Source organism: Bubalus kerabau, chromosome 18 (assembly GCF_029407905.1).
Source record: "Bubalus kerabau isolate K-KA32 ecotype Philippines breed swamp buffalo chromosome 18, PCC_UOA_SB_1v2, whole genome shotgun sequence".
In the NCBI taxonomy this organism is placed as follows: Eukaryota; Metazoa; Chordata; class Mammalia; order Artiodactyla; family Bovidae; genus Bubalus; species Bubalus kerabau.
This window is the reverse complement of record NC_073641.1, coordinates 9,502,551-9,527,750: the sequence shown is the minus strand read 5'-3', so window position 1 is coordinate 9,527,750 and position 25,200 is coordinate 9,502,551. Positions and strand designations below refer to the sequence as shown.

At 44.3% G+C, this 25,200-nt stretch overlaps 1 long non-coding RNA gene across 1 annotated transcript; it reads left to right on the top strand.

Moving 5' to 3' along the window:
* Window positions 1–7,160: 7,160 nt before the first annotated feature.
* Window positions 7,161–11,391, top strand: LOC129632958 (uncharacterized). Its single transcript, XR_008704771.1, has 2 exons — window positions 7,161–7,280; window positions 11,092–11,391. It is a non-coding gene; the product is annotated as an uncharacterized LOC129632958 (long non-coding RNA).
* Window positions 11,392–25,200: the final 13,809 nt, after the last annotated feature.

Sequence of the window (25,200 nt, the reverse complement as noted above, 5' to 3'; positions counted from 1 at the left end):
GTGGATCTCCTTGCAGTCCAAGGGACTCTCAAGAGTCTTCTCCAGCACCACAGTTTAAAGGCATCAATTCTTTAGCGCTCAACCTTCTTCACAGTCCAACTCTCACATCCATACACGACCACAGGAAAAACCATAGCCTTGACTAGACGAACCTTTGTTGGCAAAGTAATGTCTCTGCTTTTGAATATGCTATCTAGGTTGGTCATAACTTTCCTTCCAAGGAGTAAGCATCTTTTAATTTCATGGCTGCAGTCACCATCTGTAGTGATTTTGAAGCCCAGAAAAATAAAGTCTGACATTGTTTCCACTGTTTCCCCATCTATTTCCCATGAAGTGATGGGACCGGATGCCATGATCTTTGTTTTCTGAATGTTGAGCTTTGAGCCAACTTTTTCACTCTCCACTTTCACTTCCATCAAGAGGCTTTTGAGTTCCTCTTCACTTTCTGCCATAACGGTGGTGTCATCTGCATATCTGAGGTTATTAATATTTCTCCCGGCAATCTTGATTCCAGCTTGTGTTTCTTCCAGTCCAGCGTTTCTCATGATGTACTCTGAATAGAAGTTAAATAAGCAGGGTGACAATATACAGCCTTGACGAACTCCTTTTCCTATTTGGAACCAGTCTGTTGTTCCATGTCCAGTTCTAACTGTTGCTTCCTGACCTGCATACAGATTTCTCAAGAGGCAGGTCAGGTGGTCTGGTATTCCCATCTCTTTCAGAATTTTCCACAGTTTATTGTGATCCACACAGTCAAAGGCTTTGGCATAGTCAATAAAGCAGAAATAGATGTTCTTCTGGAACTCTCTTGCTTTTTCCATGATCCAGCGGATATTGGCAATTTGATCTCTGGTTCCTCTGCCTTTTCTAAAACCAGCTTGAACATCAGGAAGTTCACAGTTCACATACTGCTGAAGCCTGGCTTGGAGAATTTTGAGCATTACTTTACTAGCATGTGAGATGAGTGCAATTGTGCAGTAGTTTGAGCATTCTTTGGCATTGTCTTTCTTTGGGATTGGAATGAAAACTGACCTTTTCCAGTCCTGTGGACACTGCTGAGTTTTCCAAATTTGCTGGCATATTGAGTGCAGCACTTTCACAGCATCATCTTTCAGGATTTAAAATAGCTCAACTGGAATTCCATCACCTCCACTAGCTTTGTTCGTAGTGATGCTTTCTAAGGCCCACTTGACTTCACATTCCAGGATATCTGGCTCTAGGTCAGTGATTATCTGGGTCATGAAGATCTTTTTTGTACAGTTCTTCTGTGTATTCTTGCCATCTCTTCTTAGTATCTTCTGCTTCTGTTAGGTCCATACCATTTCTGTCCTTTATTGTGCCCATCTTTACATGAAATGCTCCCTTGGTATCTCTAATTTTCTTGAAGAGATCACAGCATTCACCATCCCCATTACTCCCTTGAAATGACTTTATTCATAGAGGTTCTTTGAGAAGTTAAAAGTGGATGGCGGTCCTCATTAATTCTCACATCATCATCAAGAAGAGAACAAGTATAGGCCACTCTGCCACAGTGGAAACGAGAAGAGTTTCCTCTAATAGCATCTTTGTCAAAGATGTGGAACCGATGCTGTATGTGCCTAAGTGGTCATGAACTGGCTGGTTCTCTGGATTTTCACAATCCCTCTCTCTTCACTCGGGCATCGGGCTCATGAACAAGCTCATGATTTCCCCTGGAAAGTGCTGATGGTCATTTATCACTCCCAAGAAGGGAGGATAAAAAGGAAGAGGGATGGCGAGACCTCAAGCTACTGTCACTTGAGATACTTAAGTCTGATACCTTTTGGTTTTCCACCCAGAAACTCCTGCCAAAGTTGCAGCAAAAACCCACAGAGCAAAAGGGAATGGCAGATGCCATGGCTTCGGTAAAAACTACCTCTCAGGCAAGATACTAATTTCCATAGGAATATGACCTTCTTGTCTCAGCATATTACATGTAATCAACAGGGAAGGGACTCTGGTGGTTAAACACACTTGCCCAAGACTAATTTGTTTTCAATTCATTTCTCTTAATTGAGATTAATATACCTCAGAATAGATATGGAGAGAAATGAGCCATTTTCCAGAGATAGAGGTTTCTGGATGTCTCACATTTAGGTATCATAGAAATTCCTATTGTTTCTGTCTTCTGGCCCAGTTGATTCTCAGGTACAATTTGTTGGGCCCAATATGATGTGTTGCTGAATAAGACATAAAATCCCCTGAACCTCTTCAGCTGCATTAGAGGCCAACTGGGTCTAATTTCAATGTTCATCTTGGACTTGAATTTGTTCCCACATACTCTATAAAGAGGGCTTCCCAGGTGGTGCTAGTGGTAAAGAACCTGCTTGCCAAAGCAGGAGACCTAGGAGACATGGGTTCGATGCCTGGGTCAGGAAGATCTCCTGGAGGAGGGCATGGAAACCCACTCTAGTGTTCTTGCCTGGAGCATCCCCATGGGCAGAGGAGCCTGATGGGCTATAGTCCAGGGGATCACAATGAGTCAGACATGCCTGAAGCGACTTAGCATGCACACACTCTGTAAAGAAGACAATCTTTACAGAATCTGTAAGTTATATACTACCAAAAAAAAAAAAAAGAAAGAAAGAAAGAAATACCAGAAATTTTATTGACTTGTTAACTGAGCCAAATACTTTTTCTTGAGTCAGTAATTTCAATAGAACCATTCCCTGATGTTATAGGGTCCACCAGTTTCCTTCTTTTGAACCAAAGTGAAATTGTCCCATGGTCCCTGTTGCTTCTGCCCACCATGCCCATGTCTCAGTAGTGTGTTCTTAGCTCCCTTAGCTGCTTCTGTTTCACCGCCATAGTCTGTTTGTGCAGCGTGGGTTACCCCGCACAAATTGAGTAGATACTCTTTGCACTGAAATCAGCAGAGTTTAAGCAGCAGGTGGCAACGTGGGAGCCTTCGAGGTGTATAGCCGGTAAGATGAGAGAGAGGAGTGGGCCTTTGATTTTTACTGAAGAAACTTGGCTTGTTTGTGCAGATTTTTGTGCAAGATGACTTAACATGACTCCCAGTAGCAACATGTAATCTGGCTGCAGTGAGGTTGGTATAGCTCAACTTTCCACTGGGAAAAACAGCAGATGGACCAGGCTCAGCCCAGTGCCTGCAGACATTTCAGCCTCAGCTGTACATCAATGGATCCTTGCTGGCTCTCTGCACCGAGTTTTGAAATCCATCTGCATGTAGAAGGAAACGTTCTCTCTTTGCCTGGTCACAGAAGTGTGACCATTTTGCTGAAACCAATTAATATTCTCCTTCATAAGAGTCATTTGATGTCCAAGATCTTTTAAATTAAATTAACAGATCTTTTAAATTAAAATAAGCTGTTATATTTTGAATGGGAAATTCTCCACCTGCCATAAATTGTCCTTCAACCTCTGAAACCCCAAAACCACAGGCGAAATAAGAGTTCCTAGACCAAGCCAGATCGCCTCCCAGATTAACCTGCCGTGAACAAATAGCTGATGACTGGCAGCACAGTAAGTCCAGGACCTCCAGGCAAGACAAGTCCTAGAATCTAGGTGGGAGATGGGGCAATGGATGGAAGATAGGCAGGTGCGCTTATCTATTGTTCTCCTCCTGTGCAAGAGCTGCTGTGGCTTTGTGCTGGGAGCTGGAATATGTAAGCAGACCTGAGTCAGAGTTGACATCTGATCAACACATGAGGACTACTATATCGATCCTTCACGATTTGTCATGTGTTGTGCTAATATGTCACGGGCAGTATTTCTGCAGGTACTATTGCTATTCTCAGAGAACCAGTAAGTAGGCTGACGTTCAGAAAGGTGGAATGATTTGTTCAAGGTCATCCAGTGGTAAAGACAGATTCATTCAACCACTATCCAGCTGACTTCTAAGTCTGCTATGGTTTTAAACATATCTCTACTCCTTGGCTTCCCTGGTGGCTCAGATGGTAAAGGATCTGCCTGTCATGCAAGAGACCTGGGTTCAACCCCTGGGTTGAGAAGATGCCCTGAAGGGAGGGCATGGCAACCCACTCCAGTATTCTTGCCTGGAGCATGCTCATGGGCAGAGGAGCCTGGCAGGCTACAGTCCATGGGGTCATAACGAGTCAGAGAGGACTGAGCAATTAACACTGCGTTGTCCCACTCCTGCTTGAGTTAGATGGAGATAAAACAGATCCCTCAGGGCTGCATACTCATTTCATTTCAGTCGCTCAGTTGTGTCCAATTCTTTGCGACCCCATGGACTGCAACATGCCAGGCCTCTCTGCATCACCAACTCCTGGAGTTTACCTAAACTCATGTCCATCAGGTTGGTGATGCCATCCAACCATCTCATCCTCTGTCATCCCCTTCTCCTCCTGGCTTCAATTTTCCTCAGCATCAGGGTCTTTTCAAATGAGTCAGTTCTTTGAATCAGGTGGCCAAAGTACTGGAGTTTCAGCTTCAGCATGAGTTCTTCCAATGAATAATCAGGGTTGATTTCCTCTAGGATGGACTGGTTGGATCTCCTTGCTGTCCAAGAGACTCTTGAGTCTTCTCCAACACAACAGTTCAAAAACATCAATTCTTCAATACTCAGCTTTCTTTATAGTCCAACTCTCACATCCATACCTAACTACTGGAAAAACCCCAGCTTTGACTAGATGGACCTTTGTTGGCAAAGTAATGTCTCTGCTTTTGAATATGCTGTCTAGGTTGGTCATAACTTTTTTTTCAAGGAGCAAGCGTCTTTTAATTTCATGGCTGCAGTCACCATCTGCAGTGATTTTGGAGCTCCCAAAAATAAAGTCAGCCATTGTTTCCACTGTTTCCCCATCTATTTCCCATGAAGTGATGGGAGTAGATGCCATGATATTAGTTTCCTGAATGTTGAGTTTGAAGCCAACTCTTTCACTCTTCTCTTTCACTTTCATCAAGAGGCTCTTTAGTTCTTTGCTTTCTGCCAAAGGGTAGTGTCATCTGCATGTCCGAGGTTATTGATATTTCTCCTGGCAATCTTGATTTCAGCTTGTGCTTCATCCAGCCCAGCATTTCTCATGATGTACTCTGCATATAAGTTAAATAAGCAGGGTGATGATATATAACCTTGACGTACTCCTTTCCCAATTTGGAGCCAGTCTGTTGTTCCATGTCAGTTCTTACTGTTGCTTCTTGACCTGCATACAGATTTCTCAGGAAGCAGGTCAGGTGGTCTGGTATTCCCATCTCTTGAAGAACTTTCTACAGTTTGTTGTGATCCACACAATCAAAGGCTTTGGCATAGTCAATAAAGCAGAAGTAGATGTTTTTCTGGAACTCTCTTGCTTTTTCAGATGATCTAGCAGATGTTGGCAATTTAATCTCTGGTTCCTCTGCCTTTTCTAAATCCAGGTTGAACATCTGGAAGTTCATGGGTTCATGTACTGTTAAAGCCTGGCTTGAAGAATTTTGAGCATTACTTAGTTAGCGTGTCAGATGAGTGCAATTGTGCAGTAGTTTGAGCATTCTTTGGCATTGCCTTTCTTTGGGATTGGAATGAAAACTGACCTTTTCCAGTCCTGTGGACACTGCTGAGTTTCCAAATTTGCGGGCATATTGAGTGTAGCACTTTCACAGCATCATCTTTTAGGATTTGAAATAGTTCAGCTGGAATTCCATCACCTCCACTAGCTTTGTTCGTAGTGATGCTTCCTAAGGCCCACTTGACTTCACATTCCAGGATGTCTGGCTCTAGGTGAGTGATCACACCATTGTGATTATCTGGGTAGTGAAGATCTTTTTTGTATAGTTCTATGTATTCTTGCCACCTCTTCTTAATATCTTCTGCTTCTGTTAGGTCCATACCATTTGTGTCCTTTATTGTGCCCATCTTTGCATGAAAAGTTCCCTTCAGTTCAGTTCAGTCGCTCAGTTGTGTCTGACTCTTTGCGACCCCATGAATTGCAGCACACCAGGCCTCCCTGTCCATCACCAACTCCCAGAGCTCACTCAAACTCATGTCCATGGAGTCGGTGATGCCATCCAGCCATCTCATCCTCTGTCATCCCCTTCTCCTCCTGCCCTCAATCTCTCCCAGCATCAGGGTCTTTTCCAATGAGTCAACTCTTCACATGAGGTGGCCAAAGTATTGGAGTTTCAGCTTTAGCAGGTATCAAAAGTGTTATATGTATGTTCAGGACTACCTGCCTAGTGTATGTTTTTAGTGTTTTACTATCAAATTTAATTCCAAATGTTTATTCCTAAAATCTAGGGATAATAAGTGTTCATTAAGCATTTACCAGGTGTGAGACATTATATCAAACACCTTAAAATCTGTGACTTTATCTAATCACTATAGCATGGGAGGTGCATTCCCCATTTTACAGAAAAGACAACTGAGGCTTAGAAAAGTAAGCTGTCTAAGCTCTTGTGATACTAGGTTGAACCATACAGCATTGTCATTTTGTGGCCAAAACCAACCAAATGGTAGGGCAACTTTAACCAGCAAAACTGGGACTTGAGTCCAGATCTGCACCCAACTAATGAGCAAAAGAATAATAGCCTGTGGGGGGAAGCCAGACTTAACTGTCCTTGGCCTCTCTTGGAAACGATGCCTCAGATCAGGGAGTAAGAAACCATTAGAAGCCCCTTGTGGCTTTATAGTGCATGAACCTACATATGCCTCTAGAATGAACAGATGCAAATATGGCTGGGGTGTTATTTAGGTGGTGGAATTTAAACTCAGCCCTTGGATAGCATACCACACTCCTTACCCCCTGTCGTCTTGTTGTTTGACACTTGATTTCCTCTGCCTCCCTTCAACTCTGCTCCGTTTTTGCCTCTCGATTCCTGTCCTTGGATTCACCTCTGTCCTGCGCTTCTCCTGTCATGACTTGCTTTGACCTGGCCCCTCTTCTGGATTGGCCCTGGGCGTTGGGCTGCTCTGTGTGACTCATCCCCTTGCCTGGTTCCCACCTCTCACTCACTCTGCTCTCAGTTGAGCCCTCTGGGGCTTCTGGCTCTGGATCCTGGGCCCAGCCCAGCCTGAGCAGCTCTTCACCCTGGGGCTGACCTTGATGTTCCCTTAATTCCCAGTTTTCCATACCAGCCACTTTTCTCTTTCAGCTGATCTGAAACTCCCTTTTCCCCCAACCCAACACGTGGGCTGGGGCAGGCCAGACTTTGAAAGTGTTGGTGATAAGTGTGGAGGAGGTGGGAAAGCCAGCTGGCTCTGGTTCTCATGAGTAGGAAGGAGCTCTGCAGAGAGGGAGAAACTCGAGCGAAGACCATGAGAAGCTGGTGGCTATAGTTCCAGGGAAAATAAAACAATGGTAAAATGGCATGATGGTGAAGGGGGTGAAGAAGACAGGAATTAGGTTCTTTTGGCTACCCAAGCATGCAAATTACTTCAAAACAGTCCTCAGAGAAAGCCACCACCCAGGCAAAAGAAAACAAGCAGGTGATGCCCCTAAGAAGAGAGGTGGCAGGAGGAGGAAGTTGATTCCCACAGTTTTAACTAAGAATGGAAGATGTATTAGATCTTCCCTTTCCTCTAAGCTAAAGCAACGACTGTGGGTGGGACAGAATGGTGTATAGAAGGGGAGGTCAACAGTTTCCCCCTCTTCCTTATGGAACATTTCCTCCTCCTGGACAGCCCAGGCATTTGGCTTCATCTCTATGGGCCAATTAATTAAAGGGATAAAAATTTTTAAAGATTTGGGAACAAGTATCCAAAGGAAAGTGATGCTGAAAGATTTTAGTAGAGAGAAAGCAATCAGCTTTATGGGAAAGTAAAAAGGATCTTAGTAGATATATTTGAGGTGATTGGGGAGGTGGCTAATAGGAAACCCACAAACTGTTGAGTCAACTTACCTTGGGGTTTTCAATACCTGGCAGCTATAGAACTAGGCAATTGATCTTCTACATGTTTAAAGACAAATTCAACAAGGGAAGCCCTTTCCCTACAGTTTAATCATTTTTGCTTTCTGTGACACAGAGCTACATGGGTGGATTGTAATCGTAGAGCTTGGGCAGGACAGTGAAAGAAGATGTTAGGGGTTAACATGAGCTAGGATAGTAATTAGGAAATACAGGAGGCCAGAGAGAAACAAAGACCAGAATCTGAGCCACAAAGGGTTGGAACACCACCAGTCCTATCCTGATGCTGCCACTTCCTCCAAGCAGAACTGAGGCAGTTTCCTTGAGCCTGACTCGGTGGAAGACGTTGGAAGGTGATGTGGTTACTTTAGTGAGCATAAGAACATTGATCAGGATTTAAGGTGTGAGCTTTGGAGTCAGATGTGTGGGTTCAAACCCCAATGCTACCATTTTCTACCACTTAAATCTCTTTCTTTACTCTTTCACACCCTTAGCAATAAAAATGGGAAAGCAACAGCTACCTCATAGGATTAAATAAGAGTTTGTGTATATAAAATGTTTGGCATAGAGTTTTATTCATAAATATAATCATAATGATGAGGATAACAATGGTGCTGATTCCTAGCCTGAGAATCAAGGTTGATAGCAAAACTGACGCTTCTTCTTTACTTATCTCTATTTAACCTTTCAATCTCTGGATGCTCTCTAAATCCTTGGTTTTCCTGCAGATGCTGGCCCTTGTATTAGACTCACCGATGCAGGCAAGATGCTCATTACTTCTTCACATGGCCTTCAGAGTAATGTTCTTGCCCTTGCTGTCTACCCCACTTCTGGGGCAAATGGTGCTGCCAAACCGGATTAGGAATACCCGAGAGGAGGTGCTTGATAAAGTCCAACCCTTCTTTCATTTGAGTAGGAGAAGAAAGCACCCTCTATCAAAGAGATATGAAAAAAGCCAACTGCCAAGTAGTTCTACATTGCTTCCTGTTGAAGTGTCAGACACTATATAACGTATATCCTTTTAGGCAGTAGGGTTATTGAACAGAAGAGTCATTGAGAAAGACCTGAGTTTTGAGACTGTTACTTGATACTTCTTTAATGGAAAATATTTAGTGTCCATTTACTGGAAGTGATGCGTTTCAGTATTGTGGTTCAGTTGGAACATAGTCATTAAACCATGCTTGAGTGTTCCATATGCTTGTGGTTAATAAGCATTAGACTTTGGTTGTTCTGTTTTCTGTCTTGTAATGTCCAGTCCTGCCTGAGTTGTATGTGAGAGGCGGGGGGTTAGAATGCTTTGGAAGCAATTTGTATTGGACTCACATTGACTTAAGGAGTTAGTATGGGTCAGTAAATATCCTGGAGCATGTTTATTTCATTCTGTGTTCAAGTATGGCAATATTTACAGCTTGACTCAAAGTGGATTCTAATTAGAAAAGGATGGTCATCTCTTGAACATGGATTGTTTTCTCATGTTTTTTACAAATTGAACATATACACATAACTTCACTCTATAGATATAATACATATAGTCACATCTCTCTAGCATTATTAGGGAATTAAGTCCTCCCCAATAGGAATTTTCAAGACAACTGAAACTTATTCCTTTTAAGATTGAAAACCTATTTATTGTAATCATTTAAGTGAAAATCTTTTTTTGAAATGGAAAACACAGTTCTCTAAATGGTGACTCTCAATATAAATTAACCATTTTGATAACTCAGAATGAGGGTTAAAAATCACCTTTCTTATAGGGGTTCAAAACTGGCCTTCATTAGATGGTTTCTTTTAGATGGTTCTGGGCAGCAATGTCTTTGGATTTCTGATTTTTAGAATAGTTCTTGTATCCTTCCTTGCATTTGTTCTGCTGGTATAACATCTTGCCTCTATCAGTGAGTTTACTTCTGTGATGTCTCTCTTTTTAAAAATTTATTTTTAATTGGGAGACAATTGCTTTACATGCTGTGTTGATTTCTGCTGTACAACAATGTGAATCAGCCATAGATATACATTTGCCCCTCCGTCTGGAGCCTCCCTCCCACTCCTCCCACCCTGGCCCTCATTACGGAGCACTGGGTTGAGCTCCCTGCAGCGCCTGCCCATCAGCTCTGTTTTGCACAGGGCAGTGTGTGCCCTCTCAGCTAACCCCACCCTTCCCGCCCCATTCCTGCCGTGCCCTCGGGCCTGTTCCTGAGGTCTGGGTCTCTATTCCTGCCCTGTATGAGGTCTCTTTAGACCAGCCATTCCTACTTTACACTGAAACCAGATAAACTGGTCTTAGTGAACTCTTAAGTAAACCAAAGGCTTCATAGTCTGAGTGAGGTTTCCTTAGAAATAAAACATTTACATTTCAGTATATAGACTTAGTGAGTTCTCTTTTGGCTAGTCTAGTAAACTTTTGTGCTTCTTTTAGTGTTTTTCTGAAGTGTTCCAGATAGGAGAAATTACAAGATGTCTGAATTCTAGGTAATTGAGATGTTGCTATAATCTTGGAGAAAAGGAATCCATTACTTGAATTTAGTTTGTGTGTCCATTTGCTCCAGCCATGAAGATGCAAGTCTTCCTAATCAGTCCAACCCATGCTAATCCCTCTCCTGATTCCCTGAGGGCCTTGCTTTGATCTGTACCACACAGCTAGTAATTTATTACACACAATAGACCCCTGGAATTCACAGGAGATACAGTCTAAAGCTTTAGCAAATCTCTAGAATTGCAAATATTATTATAACATAATAATATCCCTCACACAATGTAATAAAATATGGTAGAAAAATTTAAGTGTTCCTTTAGACCCTTAATGACTCTATAAATACAGGACTTAAGTTACTTATAAAGCTGGTTGACTTTCATTTCGGGGCCATGTCTTACAAAGAAATAAAATTTTATTATTGCACCAACATTACTGTGTGGGCCCTGACAGAGGGAAGCAGAGCCCAGATCTGAGGGGGTGGGAGTCGGGGGGTGGATGCCGTGGGTTATACTGGGCTCTGACATCCGGCAAAATGATTCCCTGGATACACCATGCTCCTACCTTGAATGATTCAAGTTAGCGTGTGCAACAATAACAATAGATCGGGGACCAAGGACCGCAAGCTCAGATGCCTCCAGGCCCAGGCCCAGGGATGAAGAGAGCCAGGTTCATCAGTGCACTCTGAGGGTATTTCCATTTCCGCCTGTTCCACACACAGCTTTTCACATGCTGATGGTGGTGATAGCACGGAAGGGCTCACTCAGCCCCCTTCTCTTTTTCTGTCGCACTTCTAGGGGCTGAAACGTGATTACCCAGTTTCCTTGCTATGAGGAATAGACATGTGACAGAATCCTGGCGAGAGGGCACAGGCAGAGGGCCTGGGGAAGGTTGCCTCATATCTCTTTTCCTTCTCAGTCCCTGAAATATGCAAAGTGCTTTTCAACCACGGACATGAAAACTGCACAAAAGATGGAAAACAAAAACAGGAGCCTGTGTCTCTGACAGCTTCGTGGAGCTGCTAGCCCTCATACTTCAGCCAATATGTTTGAATATTCTGTTACTTGAAGCTGGATATATTCTTGACCAGATCATAGTTCTCATCATAATGGAACATTAAACTGTGTTATTTCACTCATACACAATTTTCCTGTTAAACACATTGTCATAGTTTTCCTCTCCATTAGAAATGTACCTCTAACACACTTTTTGGAAAAAAAAAAAAAAAAACAAACATAAAACATGCAGCCCTCTCAGTCTACTTTTCTTGCTTTTTGAAAAGAAAAATACTAAAATTTAAAAAAAGTGAAAAAATAAGTGTTAGATGAACTCTGACTTATTGCTGGAAGATAAAAGTAGAAAATGATGAGTACTGTAGAAAAAGAAAGGACTCACACCGCATCCAAAGAGATCTTGGAATGGGAATATGGATTCAGCATTGCCTGTTTTCCAAAAAAAGAAACTTGTTTGACTTTTTAAAGAGAAGCTGGAAATATATTTGTGATATGTTCTATTTTTATAAATTTCTTGGCAGCTAATTTCTAAATTTTTAAACACTCGCTGAGCCAACAATATGTAGGATAAGCTCTACGTGTATGCCTGGACAGTTGGTCTGATTCCTCTTCTATCATGAGGAAGCTCATTAAAATTGCACATTGGAGAACACCAAGGATCTACCACACTAACTTAACATGGTTTATCATGCCATCCGTAAAATCTTTTCTCTCCAACTCAATTGCCGGCCATCTGCAAAAAAAGGAACAGGCTATATGTTTTTTTGTTGTTTAAAGATACCTGATCTGTGGCTTCTGGTGGCTCTTTGCGATATTTTCAAAGAAACATGATATCCTGTCGCCCTACATTGTCTTCCATCTGTAGAGCGTTCACAGAGGGCACAGCACTATGAGAAACAGAAAAGTGTGTGGGAAGTGCACAAAAGAAATAGAAACTGGCAAATCCCGGGAATCGAAAGGAAGGGCCCATGCTCATGTGACCTAGGAACCCAGGAGAAATAGCAACCACACACTATCAGCTCTGGAAAGGGAGTGTTACACCACCGCACAGGAGATGTGTTGTTACTCAGTGAAACCTTCAAGCAGGGTTTGAATCTTAAACCAGATCTTGAATAGGAGGAGGACCTGTCACCCTGGGTGAATAGCTACTCAGAGTCAAAACACAGAGGCTATTGAAGAATGAGAAGCCTCTCTCCTAAAACAGTCTGAAACCTGGATGTCTTTTCTCAGACAAAGTGAAAAACCATCTCTGCAAGAATTGTTGAGTTATGTACATATAGCACGCATCATGACAGGTTAGGTGAAAATGGGAACCATGAATGCTGAGAATACGCCAGATATGTTTGTTAAACATTCAAGTGATTTCTATGATAATGAAGGCATGCTCGCCCAGCTGTGAACATTTCAAGTAAGATGAATTACCAGGTACACTGGTCCATTTAACAGCGTTGGGTTGTTATCAGGGCTGGGAAGTTAAATTTAAAGCTGTACATTGAATGTCCAGCCAAGCACCCAAAGAATGTGGAACGAAAGCTAAGGGAGCCATGCAGCTCTAGAAAAATCCCCAAATTTGAACAACATGTGCTTGCTTGATGCCTCAAGTTTCAGCAGGCTGGCAGCCAAATATTCTGAATTCATTTCATACCTGTGAGGGCTTCCAAAACTAATAGTTCTTGCTTTTGTTTGGTATTCAGTAGTCATGGATGATATGATGACAAGAACAGAGAGAGATGGGGTGGAGTCAGAGGTGGACAGGGCAGGTGTCAGAAGATCAATGAACCTCAGCAGGGGGAAGGTGAATCAGAAGAGGTCTGTGAGGTTCTAGTAGGTGCAGAGTTCTGAGCTGGAAGCTGAGATGGAGGCCCAGAGTGATCTGTATTTGTCCGTGAGGAGGCTGAAACACAAGCACTTTAAAAAGAAAGGAGATTAACTATGGAAGCAGACACCTACTTCAAGTTCTGCCTTTCTCATGCCATATATCAGCTGGATGACCTTGGGCATGTTACTTAATGTCTTCTGAACCTGACCTCTGTGTCCTCATATGTGGTATGGGGCAAGCCCCTTAGAGGGCTTGTTTGCCAGGGTTCAAGTAGACAAAGCAGGCAAAGGGCTTAGTGGCCTGATACAGAATCTCCATGCTATTATGGAGATTAGCTATGCTAAAAGCTGGCTATTATCTTTGTGACTATTACAATTAATCTATATTATACAAATAAAAAAAGAATTAAAGCTGGTTCCAATACAATGGCCTTATTATTCAGGCAGCTAAAAATCATATTTGGCGCAGATGGTTCCCTGGGTTGTGTCGTGAAGGCATTTCTGATAAAGACCATTTGGTGGGTATGAAGCCGGCAGTGATGTGGTTGGGTATTTTTGGAGCCCAGCACAGGGTTTGTCCTGCAGTAAAGTGTGTGAATCGATGGTGTCCCTGGGAATTTAGAATGGAACTGATCAGGAGGGATGTCACTAGGTACCCCAAACCCCTGAGTCCTAGAAGCTTGTTAGCTGAGTGTGATTATAAAGCTTGTGCAGCCTAAACACCTTACTTTACAAAGGATATCTACTCCCCTTCACTCACACTCCAACACTCACAGGAGAGATTGCTGGCAGGGGCAGCAGCCTGGGGAGTGATCAGCTTGTGTTGTCAACTTTCAGAACAGTTCTTCCTCTGCTAAGACTCCACCCCAAACTTCACCATCAACATTCCCCCTGCCGCTGCCTCTTTTGCTGCAGCCCAGGTTCCCTCTGAGGACAGAGCAGAGGACACGGGAGCGGGGGTGCTTCTTGCAGAGGCCGGGTGGTTCCCTCAGGGTAATGTGGAAGCCCACTTCAGTCTGGAATGGTTTTAATAAAATTCTGGTGAGAGGTACAGGGATGAACTAAGATGATTTTCCTAGGATGCTGCTGATAATACTGAGACCCAGGATTTACAAACAACGAAGCAGACCTCCTTTAAGAGGGTCAGGATAGTGGGAACCCTGACCTTTCCCTGGGAATTGAGTTTCGTCTATGGAGTCACTCGGTGCTTTCTGGAAGATGATTCGGGCAGAAGATTTCACTAACTTTAGGTCATCTGGGTAACTCACTGACTCAACTGGCTTTGAAAGCATAGAGATACCAGATCCACTGTGGACAGAGCAGAAATGAAACAAGCTTTTCTCAGTGTGATGAAATGTGATTGCTCTAATTTTTAGTAAACTCCAGAATGTTAATGGTCTGGGAGTGCAGCTACTGATTCAAGACAGCACGTCACCCAAATATGAATCAAGAGGCACCATAGTGATGGCAAATGAAGGCCTTTGCATTTGTCCAGAAATAACAAAAACAATGATAATATAAATACACCTAACATGGTTCAAAATGGAGCAATTCCTGTCAATGACCACTATCAAGTCTCCTTTAGATAACCAACTGGAAAATCACTGATGACAGAAGGTCTATTCTCAAAAAACTCACATCCTGTAGAAGCACAGTCAGTCCAGATACAACTGTGGATCAAAGTATGTAGGAACCCATGCCTTCTTTCCTGTACCTTGCCCTTTGAAAGTGAAAGTTTCTCAGTCCTGCCCAGCTCTTTGTGACCTCATGGACTATATAGTCCATAGAATTCTCCAGGCCAGAATACTGAGTGGGTAGCTGTTCCCTTCTCCAGGGAATCTTCTGAACCCAGGTCTCCCACATTGCAGGCATATTCTTTACCAGTTGAGCCACCAGGGAAGCCCAAGAATACTGGAGTAGCTTATCCCTTCTCCAGTGGATCTTCCTGACTCAGGAATTGAACTGGGGTTTCCTGCATTGCAGGCAGATTCTTTACCAGCTGAGATACCAGGGAATCCCTACCTTGCCCTTTAAAACTCAGTAAAAGACTCAAACCCTCACCCTTCGGGATCAACAACACTCTATGCATCTGGCCCCTTTCCTCCTCTGGAAAGTGATTAAAAACTCTCATTTCTTCCTTTGTTCATACTTCTGTGAATTCTTTCACAACCCATGTCGGTTCACCTAGCAGATAATAATGGCTTATAATTTCTCAGTTGGGCCCTTGATGTGAAGAGCTGACTTACTCAAAAATATCTTGATGCTTGGAAAGATTGAGGGCAGGAGGAGAAGTGTGTGACAGAGGATGAGATGGTTGGATGGCATTACCAACTCAATGGACACGAGTTTGAGCAAGATCTGGGAGATGGTGAAGGACAGGGAAACCTGGAGTGCTGCAGTCCATGGGGTTGCAAACAGACACAACTGGGTGTCTAAACAAAATCTCTGAGAGCTAGGTATCATTCTAAAATTTTTGTGTATTAACTCACTGAATCCTTACACAACCTTCAAAGTATGGTTCTGTTGTGCTCTTCATTTTGTGAATGTGGAGACTGAGGCTCAGAGAAATGGAAAACTGACTTAATGTAGCTAACACGCAGTGAAGCTAGTCAGAGAGATGTTGCCAGCACCCCTGCCATGGTCACACCTGGGGCTTGTCAGTTTCCTACCCACTTTCTTAATCATGTGGGTTTTCATTTGGCTTTCATCCTGCTCCACATACATCCCATTTGTTAGGTTGACCCAGAGGAAATCAGTTTCTGCAAGTCAAAATGATGAATTGATGATTAGCAGTTTCAGATTTGGAGAAGGCAATGGCACCCCACTCCAGTACTCTTGCCTGGAAAATCCCATGGACGGAGGAGCCTGGTAGGCTGTAGTCCATGGGATCGCTAAGAGTCCGACACGACTGACCGACTTCACTTTCACTTTTCACTTTCATGCACTGGAGAAGGAAATGGCAACCCACTCCAGTATTCTTGCCTGGAGAATCCCAAGGACGGGGGAGCCTGGTGGGCTGCCGTCTATGGGGTCACACAGAGTCGGACATGACTGAAGTGACTTAGCATAGCATAGCATAGCATAGTTTCAGATTATTCAACCTAATGGTCCATGGTCCAGGGGTCATTTTTAGTTAAATTAATTAAGACAATAAGCACATCCCATTTTCTGCTCATTGTCATCTATTCAGAATGAAAGCATGTGACCCAAGTGATCCACTCAAGATGAATCCTAAGGCTCTTGCCTGGAAAGTTAGGATGGAGGTGGTCATGTACAAACATAAGGTCCAGAACTTCTGTAGCTCTGTTGATAAGAGTTCAAAAATTAAAACAATTCATGGACTACCTGTGCCTATCTGTAGCCAAGAGAACCCAATGTGTAAAGCCAAGATATTATAAAAACCACACCTGATCCCTGATCTCCATACATTTTCACTTAGATCAGTGAATCAAGCTTTTTTTTTAGTGTAAGGCACTGCTGCTGCTGCTAAGTCACTTCAGTCGTGTCCGACTCTGTGCAACCCCATAGACGGCAGCCCACCAGGCTCCCCCGTCCCTGGGATTCTCCAGGCAAGAACACTGGAGTGGGTTGCCATTGCCTTCTCCAATGCATGAAAGTGAAAAGTGAAAGTGAAGTCGCTCAGTCGTGTCTGACCCTTAGCGACCCCATGGACTGCAGCCTTCCAGGCTCCTCCATCCATGGGATTTTCTAGGCAAGAGTACTGGAGTGGGGTGCCATTGCCTTCTCTGGTTAGGCAACTGAGTTGAGTTCTTATTCCCAATCACAATTCAGTCATTCTTAAGTGGAGAGAGATAAGACAGGATAATCACTTTGCAACTGGCATGAGTGGCAGAGAAGTCAGAAATGGTTGTGACCCTTTATACCTGAGTCCTCTGGCTCTTCGGCCAATAAGCCTTGTAATGCTGAGCCAAGACTGTTTCCATTACACAACTTGCTTTTCCTTTTTACTTGCAATCTTTTAAACTCCATCTCTAAAGCTGTTCTGTAAAGGAACAATTGCATGACAAAGATACAGTGAAATGAAGTCCCTTCTAAAGTGAGACAGAAGGTAGAAGAACTGGAAGGTTATGGAAGACAGTGGCACAGTGTGAAGTTTTATATCCAGTGGGAGCTTTATTCAGGAAAAGTAGGAAGTGAGGAGTTGAAGGCAGTGTCCTGGTCCTATGTTATGAATTTACCCTGAAATTTATAGTAAGTCATTTCCATGTAATATTTTTCCATTTGGAATGAGTCAGCCATCCCTATTTTCTCCCACTCCATGAGGGTGTGATGAAGATTAAGTAAGGACAGCATCAGTGCTCTGGTGCCCACGAAAGGTCGACACTGTTGGTTGCCTACCCAATATCCATCCCATGACCTATTTCTTCCTAATAGAATCCCAGCGTTGTACAGAAATCCACGGGTTAGAATGTTTCCCAGTACAATGTGCAGCCTGGGTAGGGATTTTATTTGAGCTAAAGGAAACGATTGTTCCAACTTCTTAAGAGCATTACTTTTCCGATAGTTGATGATTGCTCTCTCTAGGAACATAGATATTGCATATTTCAGTGATGATATGAGTAGTGTTCTCTGATCAGAAGCGATTTCACTTCAGGACCAAGAAGCTTTGAATAGAAAGGAGGGCCTTTCAGTGTTATTCCATCGAAAGAGTGTTAGAGACCACGTGCCATTCAAAACAGGACCGAGTCCCAGAGAGAGATTCATTTCCGTCATGGGCAGTGATGGAAACTGAGGGAAAAAAACTCTTGAAATTTATTGACTTAAACGTATTTACAACAAGCAGGGGTCCTGCAGGCTGAGGGTTTAAGTTGAACAAAAGGACTGAGATGCTAGTTTCCATTCTCCTTTCCCTATGGGACCCCTACAGTACCCAAGACACTTTTGTTCTTGTGCGGCAGGCAAAGCCAGTATTTCTGTTACTGAACTAATGACTTTCCTGTCTGTTCACTCACTAGGACAGCAGGGAGGTGGAGGACACTCTCCCCACTGTGGAGGGAGCGAAGACGTGATCAGAGGAAGGAGTGAAGTAAGACAGGTCAAGGCTGCTCTGCAGAGCATGTTGCAATCCTGGCCATGGTGCCTGGTGGTCAAGGCAATTGGCACTGGAGAATGCTCTAGATCCCTAAGTTATATGGGAAAAAGTGAGGCATGGTTCTTTCTGGTGAGGTAGGATGGCCTGGGTGATTACAAAGGGAAGGAGAGTACATATGTTCAGGATCCTGCTTGGGGGATGCAGGCCCCTTCTGGCAGCACACGTGAAAGCTTTTATTTATTTATTTTTTAATATTTCTCCTTTTTTTAAATCAGAGGATAATTGCTTTACAATGTTTTGGTGGTCTCTGCCATACATAAATGTAGATCAGTCATAATTAAATATATATATACACACACATCTCCCCTCTCTGTTGAGCCTCCCCTCTTATTTCATGGAAGCTTTTGTAGGCAGTCATTCAGAAATGAACTTGAAGGGAAGCCTTTAAAGGTAAAGAAGAAATTTCGCTTGCTATCTAAGAAGATGTGTGGAATTGAACCTGGGAAACCCCATCAAATTGGCCTTGGAGATAGTGGGGAGTGATTATAAGTCTCAGAAATCTGAAAGCATTGACTTTCATCATCTCTTGAAATTTCTCCAGAATCAGGAACGCTGTTGCCACAAACACTGATGCAATGTGCAGGAGAACTAGGATAAAGGAGAAGATGAAATGAAAGCTGCAGGTGCACTGTGTGCAAGGCAGGCCACGTGCAGTCACGCCTGTGAGCCACGCATCCTTTGGCTGCGTGATGAGGCCACACGTAGCAACTGATCCCGGAGCCCTAACAAGTGTCCCTCGATTCCAGTCAAAGGGCTTGTATTTACGTGCTCAGCGTGTTACTTGTATGTCAGGGATGTTTGTCTGTGATGTCAATACTTCTGAGAGATCATTGGTAGGGAGACCTTAGCGCCTCACACACTGGGTTGGTCTGGATTTCTTTCGGCCCATGCTTGGGGCTGGACAGACACCAGAAGAGGCTGTGCAGCGAGCAAGGACCCTCGGCCATGAAGAGACTGAGGATGCCACCAGCCCAGAGTCCCTGGGAAGCCATCACAATGTCACCATCACATCAATGGCAGTGACAACTGGCTTCTCATTAGGGCTCACTTGGGGCTTGATGTCACGCAAGAGGTGATAGACCTTGTCGTGTTTCATTCTCACAATTACCTTCTGAAGTTGATAGAAATATTTCTAGTTTACAGAGGAAGTGAAGGGAACCCAAATCACATAACTGATGTGATGCAGAGCCAGAGGACAAAGGCGGGTGCGTGTGGGCCCTCAGCGAGCCCTGCGCATTTCATCAAGCACCCTCAGACCTTGATGCCGCTCTGATGGTAAGTCCTGTCTGAGTACCACCCTTGTTTCTTGGCCCCACGTGACGTTTCACCCAGCTTACTACCCCAGCGTGGGTCAGAAGGGAGGGGGTCTCCTGAAACTCATAAAAGGAGGTCTCACCGCTGAATCCCAACCAAGCCCCTGTGGGCCTCTTCAGCTTCAAACATTCACTTCTTGCCCCAGAGATGAGGAGAAGGTAACCCCTTCTTTCCAGACTTACACGCTGGCGGCCCACACACTGAGGTGTCCATCTCTCCAAACCGGGCCGAGTCCCTTTGAACCATCTCCAGCTCCGGCATGGAAACCCCCTCCAGGAATTGTTTCTTCCCAGCCAGTGGGTCATCTCCTGGCCAACCAAGTGGCTCACGCAGACTCGGAGTTGCCAGGAAGATAAGGAAATATCAAATTTCAGCTCTCCCTCCCTTTTTTCATTCTAGGATTGATTCCTCTTGAGTTTCAAGATAGCGGGGAAGGTGTGGAGGTGGAGGTCACAAGGAAATTTATAGGACGACTTCCCAGAGCAATTTGCAATGTTCAGCCGTGAATATTTCCAAGGGGGTGAGAGCAGCTATCCCATCGCTGCCCTCCTGCACACACGGGAGCCTGGGGAGGGAGCAGGGCTGCCAGCAGGGAGGGTGGGAAGCAACCGAACACTCACCTTTCCTGTTGGCCCAGGGGAGGGTGGGGGGCTGCTGCTGCAGTGTGGGCACTGCCCCCACCCTCCCAATTTGTACTTAATCTCTGGAGACTCACCTGTGCTTTCCGTGCCAGGCCCGGATCCATGGCAAGAGTTTCCATTTTCCCCCATTTCCTAAGCAGCTAGCAGCAAAGGAAAGACATTCTGAGAGCCCCTGAAGTGTTTTTATTGAAACCCTGTTCTCCAGAGAGAGATTGAGGGAAGTGATTTAAGCAACCTTATTACAGAATAAAAATGTAAGCTCCTACTCCATGACAGGAAATGCGAGAGAGAGACAAGGCCGTTTAAAAAAAAAAAAAGTTTGCAAAAGGACTGGAATGAAAAAGATGTTAAATAATTGTGTGCCAAAGCAACGAAAACAGCAGCAGACTGAAAAAGAACTTTAAAAAGTCTACATATAATATTTGCCCCAGGAGGGAACTTCTTTGGGATGTTATACATTACTTTTCACATTTTCTAATTAAAATGATTCATCAGGCTGTGTATAATAGCTGGGCAGAGTCCCTTATCTTTACTTTTATACATTACTAGACCTATCTGATGCTGTATGCTATGCTGTTGACAGTGTTATATGAGAGTCTTTGTCAATGCTTCCCGAAAGGTTTCAGGTGCTTCGTATTTTGATTGCATAACACTTGTGTTATACCATAATTTAGCAGCATCTAAATAAATCTGCTCATTCTTGAGGCTGATTAAAAAACAGGCACAACATAACACAGCTACATTTCCAGACTCACTATCCACTGCCCCCCACTCCTCCAGCCCCCAGTTCCGCTGAATACTCCGATGGCTGGTGTTGAAACACTGAAAGGAACAGGAAGTCTGTCCCCTGCTGAGCTCTATTTTGGGAAACTTTTTTCTTTCTTTTTTTTTTGTTTTTTTGTTTCAAAAATAATTCTTTTAATTGGAGTATAGTTGATTTACAATGCTGTGTTAGTTTCTGTACAGCAAAGTGAATCAGTTATACATATATCCACTCTTTTTTAGATTCTTTTTCCCATATAGGTCATTGCAGAGTATTGAGTAGAATTCTCTGTGCTGTACAGTAGGTCCTTAGTAGTTCTCTATTTTTATATATACCAGTGTGGTATATGTCAATCCCAATGTCCCAGTTTATTCCTCCTCCTGCCTCCCCCTTGGTAACTGTCTTCTACATCTGTGACTCTAGTTCTGTTTTGTAAATAAGTCCATGGGTACTGTTTTTTTAGATTCCACATATAAGTGATATGTTTTTCTGTTTGACTTCAGACAGTCCCTAGGCCCAACATTGTTGTTGCAAATGGCATAATTTCATTCTTTTTTTTATTGATGGCTAGATCCTCCAGGCATTTCAGAACCCATGGATAGAGTGTGTTTCTCACAGGATAAACTCCTCCTGTATCTTAACCCACAGCTACTTGGGCAGTGGGCTGGGCTGGGTGTAATCACCTGGAATATGTAGCTGCAGTAAAGCCAGACTTTTGTTGGAAGGGCTTATTGCTTCTTAAGAAACACTTCCCTTGAGCTTGGTTTCCTTCTGGGTTCCAGGGGCACTAAGTGCCTTTTCCCTCCTGTGAGGAGTGAGGGTTAAGGGTGGATTGGAGAGGCAGGCCTCTCCTTCTGCCCCTTTGGGTGCCCACCTGATGGAGATGAGACCAGGGACTCTGCTGGCATCAGCCAGTGGTGCCTGTGAGTGGTGGTGGCAGGGCAGGAGGGGTGTAAAGGCCGTGGTGGCCCCTGGCTGACTCCTTCCTGGAGACTGGTGGGAGGTGGGGGAGGGAGGTTGGTTAAGTGTTCAAGGGTAGGGAAAGCGGTGGATGAATGGGGTGGGGTGGGATGGGATGGGGGTATGGAAGGAGGCCAGCAAGGGAAATGACACACACAGAATGTGACGGGTCCTGTCTACATAAGGTCTCCTGCCTCATCTCCTTCTATCCTCTTGGGGTGGGTACCATTCAAGCCCCATCCCACCCCAAACATGCTTGCGGATGTGGCAGCTAACCAGTGGCATCCACACTCTTTAGAAACAGCACTCTCCAAATCTCAAAGCACCTACAGAAAAGATGCAGTGTCTGAGCAAAACTTGGGGTTCTAAATAGCCTGATTTCTCTTTTAAGAAGCTTTTAAGAGGACTAAGTCTGCATAAAATTGAGGTAACAAGCAGTATTATTCCTCCAGGCATGTTTGAATCAAAAAGACCTTGAATTTAAAAAAAAATAAAAACTGCTGCCTCACTTACTATATTCACTCTTCTAACAAGCCACCAAGCAGCCATTGCCTTCTCCCACGCCGATGGACATATATCTTGCCGAGACACATGCGTCCAAAGTCAGGATATTGTCTGGGAAACCTGAGCCCAGCCGCCTGTGCAGGAGCCGACATCACCACGTAATTCCTTCCAGAAGAACAGAAACCCAGGCCCAAAGTAGCAGCGCAGAGTCCCCAAAGCATGCGTTACCATTTCTTTTTGCGGGGATTATTCTCCATTACACACAGCAGGAGGGGCGTTTCCCGAAGCTTTCTCACTTTCTTTTCATGTCCCTTCATTTACTTCATCCCAAGAGGCAGTCAAAGTCTCCAGGCCATGCTCAGCAATAAAAACTCAGCAAGTTGGAAGGATATGGCATGAAGCTTTGTAGCCTGCAGGGGAGTTCTGCTGACAGTACTAAAATTCAGGCCCTGCATCTAGCATCCCAGGCAGGTGTGTTTATGCAGCAAAGGGGGAGCTGGAAATGCTTCCTTTGGGGATGCTTCCTCCTCCTCCTGCTGTGTTTTCCTCCTGTGCTGCCTTGAGCCTGGACTTTGCCACTTGGGGTCTCAGACTTGTTCCTGGAGCTTTGTTTGGATCCTGGAGGTTACTTCCTTCAGAATCCTTTGTACTATTACGAGTGAGGCTGAGTCCTTTCAGCAGGGGCCAAGGGCTCTTTATGAACTGTGATCTAAGATCAGTGTCTTTTTCCTCTCAGGGCTTTTCTTGGGCTGTCTTTGAGTGCATGACGACAGAAAGCAGTCACGTATTGGTTCCTGGTATGTAAATGCAAGGCTTCCTCTAAAAGTACTCAGAAAATAATATTTCCCCACCAAATAGACAGACTCATAGACGCGATTGCAGATGAAATGGCCCACTTCGCATGTCACTGAGGTTTCTCTCCTATGTCTGTAAATTCTGAACTCTGAGTCAAGCAAGGTCACTTTGGTGTGTACTTGGAAAAATGCCTCTGCCTGCTACCTGCTAAGTTGCTTCAGTCATGTCCAACTCTTTGCAATCCCATGGGCTGTAGCCTGCCAGGCTCTTATGTCCATGGGATTCTCCGGGCAAGAATACTAGAGTGGGTTGCCATGCCCTCCTCCAGGGGATCTTCCTGACCCAGGGATTGAACCCCTGTCTCCTGCGTTGGAGGCAGATTCTTTATGGCTGAGCCACCAGGGAAGCTGGGAAAATGCCTCTGCTGCTGCTGCTAAGTTGCTTCAGTCGTGTCCGACTCTGTGCAATCCCAGAGACGGCAGCCCACCAGGTTCCCCCATCCCTGGGATTCTCCAGACAAGAACACTGGAGTGGGTTGCTATTTCCTTCTCCAATACATGAAAGTGAAAAGTGAAAGTGAAGTCGCTCAGTCGTGTCTGACTCTGTGCGACCCCATGGACCGCACCCTACCAGGCTCCGCCATCCATGGGATTTTCCAGGGAAAAGGCCTCTAGTTGTATCACAATCAGCTTTTCTCAAAAAGTCCAAGCATCAGATTCACCTGGAGGCCTTGTTAAAATAGCTCAGTGGAGCCCTCCCCTGGAGCTTCTGATTGAGGAGGTCTTGGAGATGGGAATACCAGACCACCTGATCTGCCTCTTGAGAAATTTGTATGCGGGTCAGGAAGCAACAGTTAGAACTGGACATGGAACAACAGACTGGTTCCAAATAGGAAAAGGAGTTTGTCAAGGCTGTATATTGTCACCCTGCTTATTTAACTTCTATGCAGAGTACATCATGAGAAACGCTGGACTGGAAGAAACACAAGCTGGAATCAAGATTTCCGGGAGAAGTATCAATAACCTCAGATATGCAGATGACACCACCCTTATGGCAGAAAGTGAAGAGGAACTAAAAAGCCTCTTGATGAAAGTGAAAGTGGAGAGTGAAAAAGTTGGCTTAAAGCTCAACATTCAGAAAATGAAGATCATGGCATCTGGTCCCATCACTTCATGGGAAATAGATGGGGAAACAGTGGAAACAGTATCAGACTATATTTTTCTGGGCTCCAAAATCACTACAGATGGTGACTGCAGCCATGAAATTAAAAGACGCTTACTCCTTGGAAGGAAAGTTATGACCAACCTAGATAGCATATTCAAAAGCAGAGACATTGCCAACAAAGGTTCGTCTAGTCAAGGCTATGGTTTTCCCTGTGGTCATGTATGGATGTGAGAGTTGGACTGTGAAGAAGGCTGAGCACCAAAGAATTGATGCTTTTGAACTGTGGTGTTGGAGAAGACTCTTGAGAGTCCCTTGGCCTGAAAGGAGATCCACCCAGTCCATTCTGAAGGAGATCAGCGCTGGGATTTCTTTGGAAGGAAAGATGCTAAAGCTGAAACTCCTATACTTTGGCCACCTCATGCGAAGGGTTGACTCATTGGAAAAGACTCTGATGCTGGGAGGGATTGGGGGCAGGAGGAGAAGGGGATGCCAGAAGATGAGATGGCTGGATGGCATCACTGACTCGATGGACGTGAGTCTGAGTGAACTCCGGGAGTTGGTGATGGACAGGGAGGCCTGGCGTGCTGCGATTCATGGGGTCGCAAAGAGTCAGACAGGACTGAGCGACTGAACTGACTGACTGGGTGGGGCCCAGGAGTTTCCATCTATAACTGATTTCTAGGACTAATGAGTTAGGGTTCCCCACCGACTCCCCTTCTACCCCTGAATCCACACTCTTTCCAGAACCTCTGAATAGGACCTTATTTGGAAATAGGGTCGTTTCAAATGTAAGTAGTTAAAATGAGGTTGTACTGGAACAG